The 18,643-nt window shown below is 43.4% G+C and overlaps 1 long non-coding RNA gene across 5 annotated transcripts in view; it reads right to left on the reverse strand.

Moving 5' to 3' along the window:
• The window catches only part of LOC121273420, a 39,092-nt gene extending 22,002 nt beyond the window's left edge, over positions 1-17,090 (reverse strand). For 4 of the 5 annotated variants that reach the window (XR_005942024.1, XR_005942022.1, XR_005942020.1 and 1 more), the window contains exon 1: positions 16,680-17,090. This is a non-coding gene — a long non-coding RNA (uncharacterized LOC121273420). The remainder of the gene's footprint in view (positions 1-16,679) is intronic. The other variant, XR_005942023.1, reaches the window with a different exon arrangement.
• Between the last annotated feature and the right edge of the window lie 1,553 nt (positions 17,091-18,643).

The raw sequence follows: 18,643 nt of genomic DNA on the forward strand, positions 1-18,643 counted from the left end.
TGAACTGATGGCAGATGCAATATAAGGACTATAAGTGTGGATTTATCGACATTGTTATGAAAATTTAATGGGGAGACTTCGAAAACTGTTGTTAGATTTGATATTGTTGATTTTAAATAGGACATGTGTATTCTTGTACACTTATCAGTGAAAATAACCCTGCAGGCTCAGGAAGCATTTGATAAAGGATATGGTGTGTAGGCTTTCATTGCCAGAGGACTTGTGCACAGGATCAATTATGTCTTACTGCAGTTTATAGGGCCTTGCTGAGACCACACCTGGAGTACCGTGTGCAATTTTGGCCTCCGTCCCAAAGTAATGATGTACTGCCACATAAGGGGTGCAGGGAAGTTTCACCAGAATGACTCCAGTGATGGCAGGCTTACCGTATGATGAGCAATTTGGCCGCTTAGACCCAAATTTGCTGGCGTTTAGATGTATGAGGGGGTATCACCTTGGAACATCTATTATTTTGATAGGGATGTACAGACTGGATGCAGTGATGATGATTCCTCCAGCCAAGGGGTCGAGAAAAACGGGGCCACAGTCTCAGGGTACGGAATAGGCCACTGAGGACTGAGATGAACAGAAGTACTCTTCACTCAAGGAGTATTGGACATGTGGAATTCTCTACCACAGAACCCTCTGTAGGCCAGGTAACTGAATATGCTTAAGAAGGAAATAGATAGATTTCTGGACACGAAAGGTTGGAAGGGATGTTGGGAGAAGGCACGAGCACGGTGTTATATTAGAGTATCAGCCATGATGAGACTAAATGGTGGAGCAGTTTAGGGGAGCCAGTCGAGTTACTCCTTTTCCGATGTTCCATGTTTTTTGGAACTGAATACTCAGAAGCAATATTAGGCAAGTTATATCTATTAATGCCACCATTGTCCATTAAAATAAAAAGGTGGCGGACATGCTGAATAAGTACATTGCATCAATATTTAATGTGAGATCAACATGCTAGGCATCACAAAGAAACGATTACTGAATCAGAGCAAAGGCTGAACAAAGTTAATATAAGTAGGATATCAGTATTTCAGAAATTAATAGATCTAAAGACTGACAATATTTCAAGGCTGTTGCATTGCAGGATCTTAAAGCATGTAATCAGACACGTTGCAGATGTATCTGACCATAAACTTACAAAATTTTCCATACTTGGCTAACAGCCATTAATAGTGGAAAATATTGCTTGTCTCTCCGCCATTTAAGGACGATGTCAGAAGGAAACCATCGAATTATCGGCCAGTAAGACTAGTTGTAGGGAGATTGCGACAAGTCTCTCTAATGTATAGAATCTGTAAGCACATTGAGATGTTTCTGCTAATCAGACAAAGCCATCATTGGTTTTTAAATGGTAGGTTATGACCAAAAAAATCATTAAATTTATTGAAGTGCTTATTCAATAACTTGACAGTGAAATGTCTATGGGCTTTATGTGTAAAAACACCCAGTGGACACCTGATAAATTGCTGTATAAGAGATTGCCAGCTGAATTTCATACTGATGGAATTGATGACTAATTAATACTTTGGCCAGGGCTCAGTGGAAGGAAACCAGAGTCTAGGGGCAATTGACAATCATTGCGATTGGCAGATTGTGCCTACCGGTGCCCAGAAGGATCTCAACTATTCACTGTAGCTACTATTAACTTAGATGATAATAAGAAGACCACGATTATATAATTAACCAATGGCACAAATATAGGCATCATTGCAAGCATCATTTTCGATGGCAATATAACATTTCAAAGAGACTTTCATCTTTGAAGTGAATGGGAAAAAACTGTGAGAAATGGATTACAATGTAGGCAACGGTGATTTCTAACCACAAGAACTGAATAAATAGGAGCTGGAGTGGATCATGTAATCTATCGAGCTTCAACCGCTTTCAGTACATTCATGGCAGATGTAATACATTAAACTTAAATTTCACACCCAGTCCCCATGTCCCCTTGATTCTCTGAAAGAGTAAAAACCGTCTATCTCAGCCCCTTGCATGTTTAGAATGGAGCAGACAAAACCTACTGGTGTCGGGAATTCCCATTATCCACAACCGCCTGAATGTAGAAATTTCAAATCATCTCAGCCCAAACTGATCGCCCCCTTATGCTGTTACTGTGCCCATATGCTCTACTTTCCCATCGAGACTCTTACTTTATACTCTTCATAGTCCCTGTCAAAGCCGTGCATGTTTCAATGAAACAGATTTCTCATATCTCTACACTGCTGGGATCGCAAGTAAGTCGGCTTCTCATCATTAGATAATCTCTTCTTCCCTGGACCAACCTTGTGAAGCTTTGCTATACCACTTGCCAGCTGATTATGCTTCTAGTTATACAAAGAGACCAAAATCACACAGCCTCTCCAGATCAGGCCTTGAAAAGCCCTTAAAAATGTGGATAGGCTGCTTTATTCCAGGAGCCAACAAACACATGCTGTTTGCCTTCCCAGTGCTTTTTTTTTCGGCTGCATACAAGCATCCAGCATTCCTTGTTCCTGTATGTGTAAACTAAATTCTCCCCGAAGTTCAAAATTCCGTAACGTCAAACTGTGAAAGAACTGTGTTGTTTACTATATTTTCCAACAGCGTGTATGCATTCATAATATCAGATTGCGTTTCGCATCTTATTTCCTGCTGGTTTAAAATGCCTGTATCTCTTTGCAGCCTATTGTTCCCTGCTTATAGTTTATAACTCTCAACTTGTGTTCTCTCTTCAGCAAATGTAAATATATTACTCTCCGTCAGTTCATGGTTAATGCAGCTTGTATGTAATGGAGTCGCCAGCAGTAATCCCTGCGGCGCTCCCCGAGTTCCAGCCTGACAGGTTGAGAATGCCCCACCTAGTTAGATGGGGTGGCTGACCTGAGGCAGATGTTAAACGCAATCATTCAACATTCCTCTTGTTTAATCGCAGAATCATGTAGGAACTCATCTCACTGTGGCAATATTTATGCTCTATAAAATGCCATACGTCATGCTGTTCAAGCCGGGTATGGTGCCCCCGAGGCATTTCTTCTTGTTATGTAGATGCGTTCCACGAGCAGCAGAGAATGCTTATTACTTATTCAACTATTTAAGTTATGTTTCCTTGATGGAGAGAACGTTGCAGTTACACTGACTGGCTGCCAGAAATACATGAATAATGTTTGGATAAGAACAAAATGCAACACACGCATACTGATGTAAGAAATAAAACGAACGCAAGGACATTCGGCCTTTAATATTTCACTGCTTTTTAACATGATGTTGACTGATCTATGACTTTCCTCAAATTTCCTCCTGTACATTGCTATAATTTATTAGCTAAAACCGATACTTTTCAGCCCTGCACATATTCAACAGCTGAGCAGCCACAACCCTTTGGAGTGGGGAATTCCAAAGATTCACAAACATTTTTGAAAAGGAAATGATCCCAATGTCCCAAAACAGCCGCTTTTATTCCTAGAATGTTTCTCCTCATTCTGCCTTCAATCCCCGCCCCTGCAAAAAAAAAAGCATATGTAGATAAGTGTGTGGATAGATTTATTTATGCTGCAGTGAAAGAAAATTAAGTCAGGAATAGGAGAGTTAGAGAGAGAGAGTGAGCATGTGCTACAGCGAAAGGGAGAGAGGGAGATACAGGCAGACAGGTAGACAGATAGATAATAACTCTTTCAATGCTTTCGAGATTATATTTATCACAATTGGAAACGGTTTCATGGTTTTCAACAGGCACTTAAATTATTATAAAAAACAAAAACAAAAACAGAATGACCTGGAAAAACTCAGCAGGTCTGGCAGCATCGGCGGAGAAGAAAAGAGTTGACGTTTCGAGTCCTCATGACCCTTCGACAGAACTTGAGTTCGAGTCCAAGAAAGAGTTGAAATATAAGCTGGTTTAAGGTGTGTGTGTGTGTGTGTGTGTGTGTGTGTTGGGGGGAGGGGGGGCGTTAAATTATTATGTTTTTCATTTTAGATTTTCATTGAATTTGAATTTTACCACCTGCCGTGGTGGTATTTGAACCCGAGTTCTCAGAAAATTACTTTGGGTCTCTAAATTACTTGTAGAAACCAAGTGACAGGTCCCTGCTCTGCAAACATACTGACAGTCACTCCAATTGATTACTATAGTAACAGGCCCCGGGTTCTTTTAACGTGCCGACAGTCTCCCCACGCTATTGCTATAGTGACAGGCACCCAGCTCTTTAAACGTAGAGGCAGGCTTCACACTCTGTTACTGTCGTGACAGTCTCACGGCGCTGTGAACATTCTGAAATTCAACCCACTCCATTACAAGAGTGACAGAACACCCAGCTCTGTAAACATACTGAAAGTCTACCCACTCTTATACGATTGTGACCAGCCCCAGGCTCTGTAATCAAGCTGACTGTCTACCCACTCTACTACTACAGTGACAGAACTCCCAGCTCTGTAAACATACTGACAGTTTGCTCATTACCGCACTATAGGCACAAATCTCGGTCTGCTATGGTGCTGACAGTCTCTCCACTATTTTAAGATTGAGGCCCGCTGCTGACATCTAAATATAATGGCAATCTTCAAACTATAATACAGTAGTGTCAGGCCCCTGGCCCTGTTAACATACTCACAGCCAACCCACTCTATTACTATACTGACAGGACCCTGTTTCCGTCTAGCTGAAAGTCTAGCTTCTCGGTTATTGTAGTGACTGCCCCAGCTCTTTCAGCATTCCGACAGTCTAAACAATCTATTCCTATACTGACAGGTCTCCGGGTGTGTAAACATTCTGGGAATCCCCCCAGTCGATTGTTGCAGTGATAGGTCCCAGTTCTGCATATACTATGGCATTCTCTCCATGCTACAGCCTAAGTGACAGGCCCCAGGCTCTGTAAAAAAAACTGAATGACTACAAATACAAATAGTGACAGCTCCTCGGCACTGTAAACTTGGAGACAGTCTCCTCACTCCAGTACAATAGTGACAGGCTCTAGGATCTGTTAACATCCCAAGAGTCTCCCCATTTGCTATAGTAACAGGCCCACAGTTCTGTAAACATTCAGACAGCCTCCTCCCTTTATTAGTAAATTAGCAGGCCATTGGCACTGTCAACATAATGAAAGTCAACCCACCTGTTATTATACTGCGAGCCCCCCTTCTCTTTATACATGCTGATCTTCGCTCCACTCTATTGCAACAGTGAAAGGCCCCCGGCTCTGTAAACATTCAGACAACCTTCTCACTCAATTCGGATGGTGACAGTCCGCCACGCTATAAACACATTGACAGATTCCCCACTCTATTACTATACCGACAGTCCTCAGGCTCTGTAAAAATATTGACAGTCTCCTCAGTCTAATTTATTAGTGAAATTCTCCCGGCTCTGTGAGCAAACTGACAATATCTACCCTCTAATATTATCGTGACACCTCCTGGCTCTCCAAACTTACTGATACTTTCCCCAATCTTTAATATAAAGACAGGCCCAGCTCTGTATACATACCCACAGCCTCGCCGGTCTATTACTATAAAACCAAGTGATGGCTCTGTAAACATACTGTCAGTCCACATACTATTATTATAGTGACAGGACCCCTTTGAAATGTATTCAAATCCTCCCTACTCTATTACAATAGTGAAAGAACACCAGTTCTGTCAAAATGCTCTCAGTCTAGCCTTCCTATTACAATACTGACCGGCCCCATCCCTTTAAACATACAGGCAGTCTCCTCAATCTATTACTACAGTGATAGGGCCCATCCCTTTAAACATACAGACAGTCTCCTCAATTTATTACTATAGTGACAGGGCCATCCCTTTAAACATACAGACAGTGTCCTCAATCTATTACTACAGTGAAAGGCCTCCGGCTCTGTCAATGTACTGACAGTCTCTAATAATATTGTGGTCAGCCCTCAGCACGGAAAACATGCTGATAATCTCCAAACTATTATTTTAGTGACAGTACCCCAGCTCGGTAAACATGCAGACAGAATACCACTGTATTCCGATATTTTCAGACCCTCGGCTCTGTAAAAATACTAACTATCTCCCCATTCTATTAAAATAGTGACAGGCCACTTGGTTTGTTAACATGCTGACAGACTATCCACTCTTTACAATGGTGACAAGTTACCAGCTCTGCAAACATACTGACAACATCAGCTCACTACTAAAATACAGACAGGCGCCTGGCCCGGTAAAAGTGCTGAAAGTCTCCCCATGCTGTTGCTACAGTGACAAGGCCTGGGGTCTGTAAAAATACTGACAGCCTACCCACTCTGTACTATAATGACAGTCCCTCGGCACCTTAAACATACTGATGGTATTCCTACTCTTTTACAGCCTTTGAAGACACACCTTCAGTCACCCCAATCTTGTAATATAGGGACAGAACCCAGGCTCTGCAAACATACTGTCAGTATGGAATTTCTATTGCTATAATGAAAGGCACCCAGCTATTTAGATATAGAAATATTATCCCCAAACTGTTACTATATTGTCAGGCCTCCATCCGATAAGCATACTGCAGTGTATCCACTCTATTTTTAATGTTATAAGACTCTGACTCTGATAAATATACTGACAGTTCCCCCACTCTATTAATATTTTTACATGCCCCCTGCTCTGTCAACATAAAGTCAGTTTTCGCAATGAATTCATTTACTTAGATGCCCCTGGCGCTATAAATGTACTGACAGTGTGCACAGTACATTACTATATTGACAAATTCCAGCCCTGTAAAGGTACTGACTGTATGCACAGTGCATTACAATAGTGAGAGGCCCCAGCTCTGTAAACATACTGACAGTGTACAGAGTAAATTATTATAGTGAGAGACCCCAGCTCTGTAAACATAATGACTGTGTGCACACTGTGCTCAGTAGATTACTATAGTGAGAGACCCCAGCCCTCTAAAGCTACTGACTGTGTGCAAGGTAGTTACAATAATGAGAGGCCCCAGCCTTCTAAAATTACTGACTGTGTGCACGGTACATTACAATAGTGAGAGGCCCCAGCCATGCAAAGTTACTGACTGGGTGCACAGTACATTACTATAGTGAGAGAACCCAGCCCTGTAAATATACTGATTGTGTGCACAATACATTAAAGTATTGAGAGACCCCAGCCCTGTAAACATTCTGCTAGTCCTCCCAATGTATTACTATTGTGAGAGGTTCCCTGATTGTTAAAATACTGATGGTTTCCCCTTGCTACTCCCGGAATGACAAGCCCACAGCTCTATACACATATTGACAGTCTCTCCAATGTGTAACTATATTGAGAGTCTCCCTGTTCTGCAAACATACTAGCAGTCAGCCCAATTTATTTCAATAGCCACAGGCACCCAGACCTGTAAACACACTGACAGCCTCCCCACTCCATTAATATTGTGGTGGGCCTCTGTCTCTGTAAACATAATGACAGTCTCTCACAAGATTTTACTATCATGACAGAACATGGGTTATGTAAAAATAGTCACAGTCTATCGTGTCTATTACAACATTGAGGGGCCCTTAACTCTTTAAACATACAGAGAGGCTACCCAATCTATTGCTATTGTGACAGGCCCTCGGCTCTTTAAAGATAGTTACAATGCTGCCATTCGATTATGTCAGGGATGGCCGCTGACCTGTACACATGCTGACAACCTCTCCACTCTATTATTGAAATGACAGACTCCCTACTCTGAAAATATACAGTCAGCCTCCACAATTGATTGTTACAGTGACAGCCCCCTGGCTCTGTAAGCAAGCAGAGAGTGTACCACTATATTTCTGTGTTGACAAGCCCCCAGCTCTGTACACACAATGACAGCCTCCCCACTCTTTTTCGATAGTGGCCCCAGGCTCTGTAAACATACTGACAATCTGCCCACTCAAATACGATAGAGACAGGCCCCAGGCTTTGTTAACATACTGACAGACTATCCATGCTTTCCATTAGTGACAAGCCCCTGTCACTGTAAATACACTGAGAGTGCTCCCACACTATTACTATAGTGACTGGGCCTCAGATCTGTCAAAATATTAACAATCTACCCACTCTTTTACTATAATGACAGGCTGCTGGCTATATAAACAAACTGACAGTATCCCAGTATATTGCAATAGTGAGAGGCCGCCGGCTCTGTAAACATTCCCTCTCCCACACTAGTAGGGTAGCGACAGTCCCCCGGCTTTGTGAACATACTGACAATCTGTGCCCGCTATTATTGTAGTGATATCCACTGGCAATGTAAACTTAATGAAAGTTTGCAACTCAACTGGTATGAAGACAGGCCTTGGCTCTTTAAATATACAGACAGCCTCCCTTCCCTACTACTATACTGAAAGAACCCTGGTTGTACCATAATACCTATATTCCAGTCTCTCTCAAGCTATATTGACTATATAGGCCCCTGGCTCTTTAACTATACTGACAGTCTCCCCACTCTTTTACTATAGTGACAGGTCATCAGATCTGTAAACACAATGATAGCCTCCCCAATCTCTTAATATAGTGACAGTCTCCTGGCTCTGTAAACATACTGAAAGTCTCCCCACTCTATTGAAAATGTAATTTGCGACCAGCTCTGTTAAAGTACTAACGGTTTTCCCCACCCTATAGATTTTGTGACAGGCTCAAACTCAGTAAACATGCTGAAAGTCTCCGCACTCTATTACTATATTGACAGGCCCCCAGCTCTCTGAAGATACAGACAGTTTCCCACTCTCTTACTATAGTGACAGGTTCCGGATTTGTAAATATATTGATAGCTTATGCAGATATCCATACAGTGATAGACTCTGACTCAGTAAATAGGCGGACAGTCTACACATTATATGGCTAGAGTGGCAATTCCCTGGCTCTGTAAACACACTGACATTCTACCAAGCCTACACCAATCATGATAGCTCCCGGCTCTGGAAACCTACTGGCCATCTCCCCACTCAATAAGTATATTGACTGACCCCTGGCACTGTAAATATTTTGGCAATCTCGACATGCTATTACTATAGTGGCAGGCCACCAGATCTGTAAATATATTGGCAGTGTCCACACTTTATTACTATAGTGACTGGCCCTCGGCTCGGTAAACATAGGTGGAGTCTTATTACTCTATTCGTATAATGACAAGCCCGCTGCTCTGTAAGCATTTTCACATTCGCCCCAGCCTATTACTCTAGCGAGGTGGCCCCTTTGCTGTAAACATTCTGACAGCCTCAAAATGCAATTATGAAATGGCAGGCACACGGCACTGTAAAATTAGTGACAATATTTCCATTCTCCTCCAATACTGACAGACGCCAGGCTCTGTAAACATCCTGACAGTCTCCCCAGCCTTTTATGATAGTGACAGGCCCTCGGCTCTCTAAGTACTATTAGTTTCTCCACTAAATTATTTAGCGACAGGCCCCGGGCACTCTCAAGACCCTTAAAGTCTTCCTCTCTATTAATATAGTGATAGGCCCCTGGCTCTGTGAAAATACAGCCAATCTCCTCATTCTATTTCTATAGTGACATTCACCGGGCTATGCAAGCACCCTGACAGTCCCCACATTCTATTAATAAATTGAGTAATTCCTGCTCTGTAAACATGCTGACAGTCTGTCCACTCTATTGCTATTGTGAGAGGCTCCATGCTCCAAGCATGCTCACTGTCTCCCCACTCTTTTAATATAGTATTAGGTCCCTGGGCTATTAAGTTGCTGACAATCTCAATACTCTATTAATATAGTGACATACCACCAGCTCTGTAAATATGATGGCAATCTGCCCACGCTACTACACTAGTCACATGCCCCCTTCACTGTAAACCTACTTTGCAGTCACCACTGTCTTTGCTACATTGCAGGGCCCATGCCCTGCAAGCATTCTGACACTGTCACCACTCTATTACGAAAGTTCTGTAACCATTCTAAAAGCCTCTCCGTTCTATTATTATAATGAATGGCCCTGGTGATAGAAACATATTGACAAACTACCCTCTCCAATACAATAGTGGCAGGCCCTTTGCTCTGTGAACATACTGGCAAGCTCCCCACTCTATTACTATTGCAAAAGTACACTGGTTCTATTATCATCCTGGCAGTCTCCCCAATCTATTTATAATGTGACCATCCCGCAGCTCTGTAAACACATTGAAAGTCTATCCACTCTATCCCCCCTAGGGACCGCCCTTGGCTCTGTAAAGCTACTGAAAATCTCCCCATACTATTAATATTGTGATCAGTCACCAGCTGTGTACACATATTTAAAGTCTGCACACTCTATTCATATATGGGCAAGTCCTGTGCTCTGTAAACATACTGACAGTCACCCTTGTCTATTATTATAATGAGAGGCTCCCTGCATTGTAAACATTCTGACAGTCTCAACACTCTATTACTTTAGAGACAAGCTCCCGGATCGGTAAAATTACTGATGGTCCCCCCTCTCTATTACTTTATTGACAGGCAGTGTAAATGTGCTGATAGTCTACCCACTATATCCCTGTAGTGATTGCCATCTGCTCTTTAAATAGACTGACAACCTCCCCAGTATATTACGAAAGTTAAAGGTCCACATCTCGGTCACCTGATTGGCATATGCCCCACTCTAATCTGATAGTGACAGGGCACCTTTCTGTAAACTGAGTAACAGAACAAGCCAACCATCACTCTCTAATGCTATGGTGACAGGCCCCCAAATCTGTCACCTGATTGACATACTCCTCACTCTAACATCTTTGTGACAGGGCACATTTCAGTAACCTGAGTGACAGCAAAACCCAACCACTGCCCTCGGCCCTGTAAAAATACTGGCAGTCTCTCCCCACTCTATTAAATTATTGACCGACCCCAGGCTCTGTAAACTTATTGCCAGTCTCCCTTTGCCATTAAAATAGCGAAAGGCCATGGTTCCAAAAACGTACTGACAATCTACACACTCTCTTAGTATGGGGACAGGCTCACATCTCTATAAATATACTGACAACTCCATATGCTATTAATACAGTCATAGCAATACTCATCACGCCTCCTCACACCCACAGTCCCAGACTATTCCTATAGCGACAGGCCCCCAAGCTCTGTAACCTGAATGGCAGTCCGCCCACTCTATTGCGATGTTGACAGCAACCGCATCTTTAACCATATTGACAGGGACCCCCACCTCCACCCACTGTATTGTCCGACCAAAGGCCCCAGCCATTACAATCACAGATTCGACACTCAATCACTAAGGTGAGTGGCACCCGGGAATTAGCACATGAGTGACAGTCTACACAATAAATTGCTGTACTGACTGGCCCAGCCAATCTAACCAGACTGACAGTCTCGCCAATCAGGTACAATACTGACTAAACCATGATTTGTGACCTGAGTGACAGTCTCCACTATCAGTTATGATACTGAGAGGCCACTGGCTCCTTAACTTGAATGACACTCTTATTAGTTAATTTCTAGACTGAATGACCGTGATTTTGTATCCGAACTGACAGTCTCATCAATTAGTTATGTTACTGACAGGCCCCTGCTCTGTGACCAGAGCGAGAGTGTCCAAAATCAATTCTATAGTGACAGGATAACTGCTCTGTAATCTAAGTAACAGCTACCCACTCGCCCATCCACCACCCAGTCTTTTGCTGTACTGACAGGCCCCTGGTTCTGTTGCCTGCATGACAGTCTCCCCAATCTACTGCTAGTTGACTGGATCCGGCGCTGTAACCTGATTGACAGTTTCCCCAAATAATTGTGATACATGAATGACCCCCGGCTCAATACCCTGAGTACAGTCTCCGCAACCAATCAGCACACAGGCTGTCACTCAGTTCTGTATCCTGAGTGACAGTCTACCCAACATATTAATATACTGAGAGGCCCCCCGCTTAGGATCCTGAGTGACAGTCTCCACAATAAATTGCTCTGCAGACAGGCCCCTGGTTCCTTTAACAGAGTAACAGAATCTCCTTCAATTATTATCCGGAATGACACCCAGCTCCATAAACTGAATAACCATGTCCTCAATCAACACCTATAGTGACAGGGCTCAGCTCTGTAACCTGAGAGGCAGTCTCAACAATCAATTACTATAACGACTGGCTCCGCCTCTGTTACCTGAGTGACAATCTGCTGAAACAATTACTATACTGAATGTTCCTGGCTCTGTAACCTGAGTGACAGCCCCCCTCCCCCCCACCCCACCCAACGAATTAATATACTAACTGGCTCCTGCCTCACTAACGTGAGTGACTTTTTCCACCATCAAATACTCTACTGATAGGCTCCCAGCTCTGTAACCTGAGTGATAGTCTGCAAAGCCATTTTCTGTAGTGACAGGCCCCTGGCTTGATAACACGAGTGACAATCCCCCAATATATTATTACACTAACTTGGTCTGGGCTCTGTAACCTGTGTGACAGATTCCCCAATCAACGACTATGCTGACTGGCCACCGGCTTTTTAGTTTGAGTTGCAGTATCCTCAATCAATTGTTATATTTACAGGCCCCTGACTCTGTAACTTGAATGACATACTCCCCATTAAATTACAATAAAGACTGAGCCTCGGCTCCGTAACTTGAGTGACAGGCTCCTCAATCAATTACTATGCTGACAGGCCGCCGGCTCTGTAAGCTGAGTGACAGTCTCCCCAGCTATCTGTTCTACTGACTGGCCCCTGGTTCCGTAAGCTGATAGACCCCCAATCACTTTCTATGCATGACTGTCTCCCTCCTCTTTAACCTGATTGACTGTCGCCCCAATCAATTTCAGTAGTGACTGGCCTTGGCTCTGAAACCTGAATGACAGTCTCACCAATAAATTGCTTTTCATGAGTGGCCCCAATTCTGTAGCCTGAGTGACAGTCTCCCCAATCATTCCCCATGTTGGCTGTCCCTGGTTCTGAAACCTGAGTGACTGTCTCCTCAATCAATTACTTTTGTGAATGAGCTCTGCATCTTTAACTTGAATGACGGTCCCCCCAATCAATTGCTATCGTGAATGAACCCTGGCTCTGGAAACAGAGTGACAGTATTCCAAATCCATTTCTAAATTGACTGACACCGTCTCTGTACCCTTGGTGACAGACTTCCTAATCATTTAATATAGTGACCGGCCACTGGCTCTGTCACCTGAGTGACTGTGTCCAAAATCATGTACGATTCTGAATGACCCCTGATTCTGTAAATTAAGTGACAGTCTCCACAATCAATTAGAACAAAGAACAAAGAACAAAGAAAAGTATAGCAAAGGAACAGGCCCTTTGGGCCTCCAAGCCTGCGCTGAAATAGTTGCTTGTCAAACTAAATAATTTTCCATTTCCGGGGTCTGTATCCCTCTATTCCCATCATATTCATGTATTTCCAAGCTGCCTCTTTAACACCACTATCGTGCCAGCTTCCTCCATGTCCTCTGGCAGTGAATTCTAGATACTCACTGCACTCTGTGTCAAAAAACTTGCCCCGCACTTCTCCTCTAAAATTTCCTTCTTGACCTTAAATGTATGTCACCTAGTAATTGACTCCTCCAACCTAGGAAAAAGCTTCGGACTGTCTGCTCTGTCCATGCCACTCTTAATTTTGTAAACTACTATTATGTTGCCCCTCAATCTCCGTCACTCTAGTGATAACAAAACGAGTTTCTCCAAACTCTTCTCATACCTAATAAACTCCAGACCAGACCACAACCTGGTAAATCCACTCTGCAAACTTTCCAACGCCTCCATATCCATCTGGTAATTTGGTGACCGGAATGGCACTCAATATCCAAAGTGTGGCCTAAGCAAGGTTCTATACAACTGCAGCATGACTTCCTAGCTTTTATAGCCAATACACCTGCCGATAAAGGCAAGTATGCCGTATGCCTTCCTGACTACATTATCCACCGGCGTTGCCACTTTCAGTCATCTGTGAACCTGTAAACCCAGATCCCTCTGCCCGTCGATGCACTTAAGAGTTCAGCCATTTACTATAATTCCTAGCTGCATTAGACCTTCCAAAATGCATTAACTCGCATTTTTTCTGGATTAAACTCAATCTGCCTTTCTCCACCCAAGTCTCCAACCCGTTGCGTCCTTTCACAACCCTCTTCACTATGTGCAACTCCTCCAAGCTTAGTGTAGTCTGCAAACTTACCAATTAGATCAGTTACATGTTCTTCCAAATCATTTACATATACTACAAACAGTAAAGGTCCCAGCACTGATTCCAGCAGAACACCACTAGTCAGAGCTCTCCATTCAGAAAAGCAGCCTTCCATTGCTACACTCTGTCTTCTATGACCAAGAAATATTGCTAGCTCACATATGATCCCATGCGACTTTACCTTCTGTACCAGTCTGCCATGAGGGACATTTTCAAAGGCCATACTGAAAACCATCTAGCTAACATCCACTGCAATTCCAAAGTCGATCAGCTTTGCCACCTCCTCGAAAAGCCCCATCAAGTTATTGAGACACGACCACCCCTTCACAAGACCTTGATGCCTCTCAGTAATACGCCCATTTGCTTCAAAGTGGCAGTAAATCCTGTTATAATGAATATTCTCCAATAATTTCCCTGCCACTGACATAAGCCTCGCCGGTCTGTAATTTCCTGGATCATCCCTGCTACTCTTCTTAAACAATGGAACAACATTGGCCATTCTCCAGTTCTCTGGGACCTCACCAGTATCCAGTGAGGATACAATGATTTCTGTCAAGGCCCTGGCAATCCCCTCCCTTGCCTCCCTCAGTACTCTGGGGCAGATCTGATCTGGCCCTGGGGACTTATCCACCTTAATATCATTGAAGATGCCTAACATTTACTCTTTTTGGATCTCAACATTATCCAGGCCATGTAAAGACTCTTCCCTAGACAAATCGACCACTAAGTCCTCCTCTTTGGTGAGTACTCATTTAGTATATCACCTATTTCTTCTTGCTCCACAAACAGATTCCCACCTCTGTCCCTGAGTGGGCCTATCCTTTTGGTGGCTATCCTCTTGCTTTCTGGTGGCCAATTACTTTTCATCACCAAATTTTAGCCTTTCTGACTCCTTGCTTAAGTTTCTTCTGACTTTCTTTATATTCTCCACGGCCTTCATCTATTCCCATCCTCTAGCCCTTACGAATGTGTCCCTTTTTTTTTGACTAATCTTACAATATCCATCGTTATCGAAGCTTCCTGAAATTTGCCATAAATATCCTTCATCCTAGCAGGAACATGTCGGCCTGAATTCTTATCAACTAACGTTTGAAAGTCCCCCACATGTAGGTTGCTGATTTACCCTCAAACATCCGCCTCCAGTCTAAATTCCTCAGTTCCTGCCAAATATTGTTATAATTAGTGATCTCTCCTGTCACTACTGGACATTTTTCACCCAGGAATATTTAAAGCCCAGGAGTGCCCTTCTTGGAACTAGGACTCTGTTGTAGCAATAATCTCATATTCCCATTTGTCAACCTGTGTCTTACTTCACCAATCTTTATATTCATAATACCTGCATTGGTATACATACACGTTAAGCTTGATCTAGGCTCTAAAAAAAAATCGCCCTCATCCTGTCTTCATCTAACAACGTTCTTTTGCGGCTTTTAGTTCTATAAAGCTCCTCAAGTATTCGATTTATTTTAATGCTGATGTCTGATATCTCCTTCTTTTCAGTGAATATTTCTCTAATTCCCAATGCCAGGTTTTTTTTCCCACTCCAGCTTGGAAATCCCCTCACATTTCCCTCCCGATGCCGATGTAGTTTAAATCTCCCAGCAGCACCAGCAAACCTTCCCACGAGGACATTCGACTCCTGGCTCTGTTGAGCTGTAACCCGCGCGTAATTACAGGCTCCAGCTGCCCCATAACTTGTCCCAATAACACAGAAATAAAAAGCCATTCCTCCTAATCCGTCTGTTCTGCTTCGTGTTGAACTGCTTAATCTTGCCGTTCTCATGATCACTAGCAAGTGTTACTGGGAGTAATAGTGAGGTTGCTGCTCTTGTGGTCCTGCTTTGTTATTCCCTTTCTAATTCCCTTAAAAATCCCTTTACGACCTCATCATTTTTCCTCCCCATGATCCCAAATTGGCCCACCACATCTGGGTGCTCACCCCTCCACCAGAAATATAAAGGTACTGCAGCAGCTCTGTGACATCCATGGCCCTGACACCAGACAGGCAACATTACATCCTGGAGTCACATCTACGGCGGCAGAAAATCCTGTCTGCTCACCTAGCTATGGAATTCCCTACTGATGTAGCACATTCGCTCATCCTCCTCTCATTCTGTGTAGCTGAGCCACCAGTCTTCCAAAGAATGTGACTCTTCCTGCATGTCTCTGAGGACCGACCTCGCCTACCAACATCACGAAAGGGCCATGAAAACACATTTAGAGAGCTAGATCAACTCAGCGAATTCCAGCACCACATTCCTGTTTCCCTTAGTTACACTGGTGGTCATTGAATCGATCATTAACTGTGGATTACTGCGCTGCGGTGTGACCTCCATTCTAAATGTGCTTTCCACGTAATCTTCAGCCTCCCGGATGCACCACAGCAACTGTGGCCGCCACTGGAGTTCCGCAACCCGCAGCTCAACTTTCTGCAGCTGGATACTTTTCCTGCAGATGTAGTCATCGAGAGAACTTTGTGCCTGCACTATCTCCGACGCCAGGCAGTGTGCACATTCCACATGGCCCAGCAAAGCAGGCATACCTTAAATTGTATGTGAGATGTTAAGGACAGAAATTTATAACGTAATTACTCATCTGACACTCACCAACCGTCGCCCCTGCGCCAATTCTGAAAGACCTATTCTTATCAACCAGACAAATTATTGCAATTCTGCTGAGTGCATGACCTTTACCATGATCTCGGAGTGACAAGGAAAACGGATTTGCGAATCTGAAACATGAATCCTTGCGTCACGTTGTGAACAAAGAGTTATGACCCTGACGGGGAATTGCACCCTGGAACTGTCCCAATTTTCCTGCACTATTCAGAAATGTACATTCCAATTAAGCACACGCGAAGTATCATCTCTCTAGATCATTGCTCAGTCGTTTTTGCCCTTGATCCTCAAAGCCAAGATGCAACATTAGCTACAATTTGCCTCATTGAGTCATTGGAAGCATTGAAGCCGCCCGTCTACTTCAGTCACCCGCCATCTGCAGACCCGGTGCACGCTGCATTTCCATTTCGAGGGCAACGCCCATCAGGGGGCCGGAATCAACACGTCATATGAAACAGGAAACAAACATGGTTTATTAATTTCCACTCAGCAACATAAGCAAGCTCCTCCGAACCCAGATTTACAAATCACCGTCCAGCGCGCTCTGGATTTTTAACCCTTCCTGGCTCCCTTCGGAGGGAAATGCTGAGTACAGCGGCAGGAGCTATGTCCGACAGCGGGACATGAGAAATAAAAGATTGCTCAAGGTTAGCTTTCAGCACAGAAATTAAAGAAGTCCCTCGATCGAGGGGTTAAAAATCACGAACATTTAGGGGAAATTTTCTTGCAGAAGGGTGCGCGATCAGCGGGTTACTGATTTCACGGAACCAGGGGCTGCATGAGGAAGGTAATTTTCCAGGCAGAATTGTGTCAGTCCATTTAACAAACTGCAAGGCTGTTTTCAATTCAGGCTGAATGTTAACTGCCAATAGAGAAGTCTAAATCCTATAAGTATCGCCTGAATTCAGAACAACAGAAGCAAAGACCCCCGAAGCAAATTAGGAAGTCACCGGTTGATCCACCCTGTGGATATTTTAGATTTCTGGGCATCACACTAGAGAGAGACATTTTCAGTGATGCGGCAACAACCATGCATGACTAAGGCTACATGTATAGATGAACCGAATACATCTGCTCCCGTATAAGCAAAGGATTTTCTGAAGAGTGTACAGATATGAGTTCAAAATACAGGGACATTATCACAAAGAAGAGTTTAGTTACAGAAAGGCGAGTTACCAGGAGACAGAACCAGGGGCTGCTCGGGGAACTTTTGTTTTTACGCATAATTATTTTGGCCTCTTGAAGAGACTGCATGCAACGTGTTTTTTGTTTACTTCTTACTGAATTGCAATTTACTTAAAGGAAGTGTTCGCATTTCCTAAGGAAGTTACTCGTTAAGCAATGAAGAGAAAGGAGGGAGAATAGCGAACGAATGAGACGATAATTGAAAAATGTTTGCATATTTCATATTTATTGCACATAATTGAAATTTACGTGCCTCAATGTGCTTTACTTTCTGGGCTCTTCGGTTCATAGCTCACGAACCTTCATTGCGTTCACTGTAGATGACATTCTAGGCACCGCAGCCTTAATTAAGGCTTTAACCGGATACGATGGAGCTGATTTGGAACTGTGACCCTGTCTAGAACATGTTGTAACTCTTTCGAGTACAAACACGTTTCTATCTGTTCCTATTCAGTTGAAGTTACATTATTTCATAGTTTGCCATTGTGAGATTTGAATTCTTGATCTTGGGTTTACAAACCAAGTACCATAACCACTTGGCTATTTAGGCCAAGCCCTAGAACATGTTGTAGTCAGTCAGTGCTCGATCCTCAATAGTGTCAGGTTGTGAAGGAAGTCGGCTTTGTGTTTCTTTGCAATGTCTGGTATGACTTGTGCTGTTGACGTTTCCAAAACATGTCGTTACAGGAAAATGTTATAGACACACAAGAAATGCATTGTCTCCGGGGAAACGCGGCGATGGTTACTTAACCCGACAAGCCATGGGC

This window comes from Carcharodon carcharias (assembly GCF_017639515.1).
Source record: "Carcharodon carcharias isolate sCarCar2 chromosome 18 unlocalized genomic scaffold, sCarCar2.pri SUPER_18_unloc_1, whole genome shotgun sequence".
Classification (NCBI taxonomy): Eukaryota; Metazoa; Chordata; class Chondrichthyes; order Lamniformes; family Lamnidae; genus Carcharodon; species Carcharodon carcharias.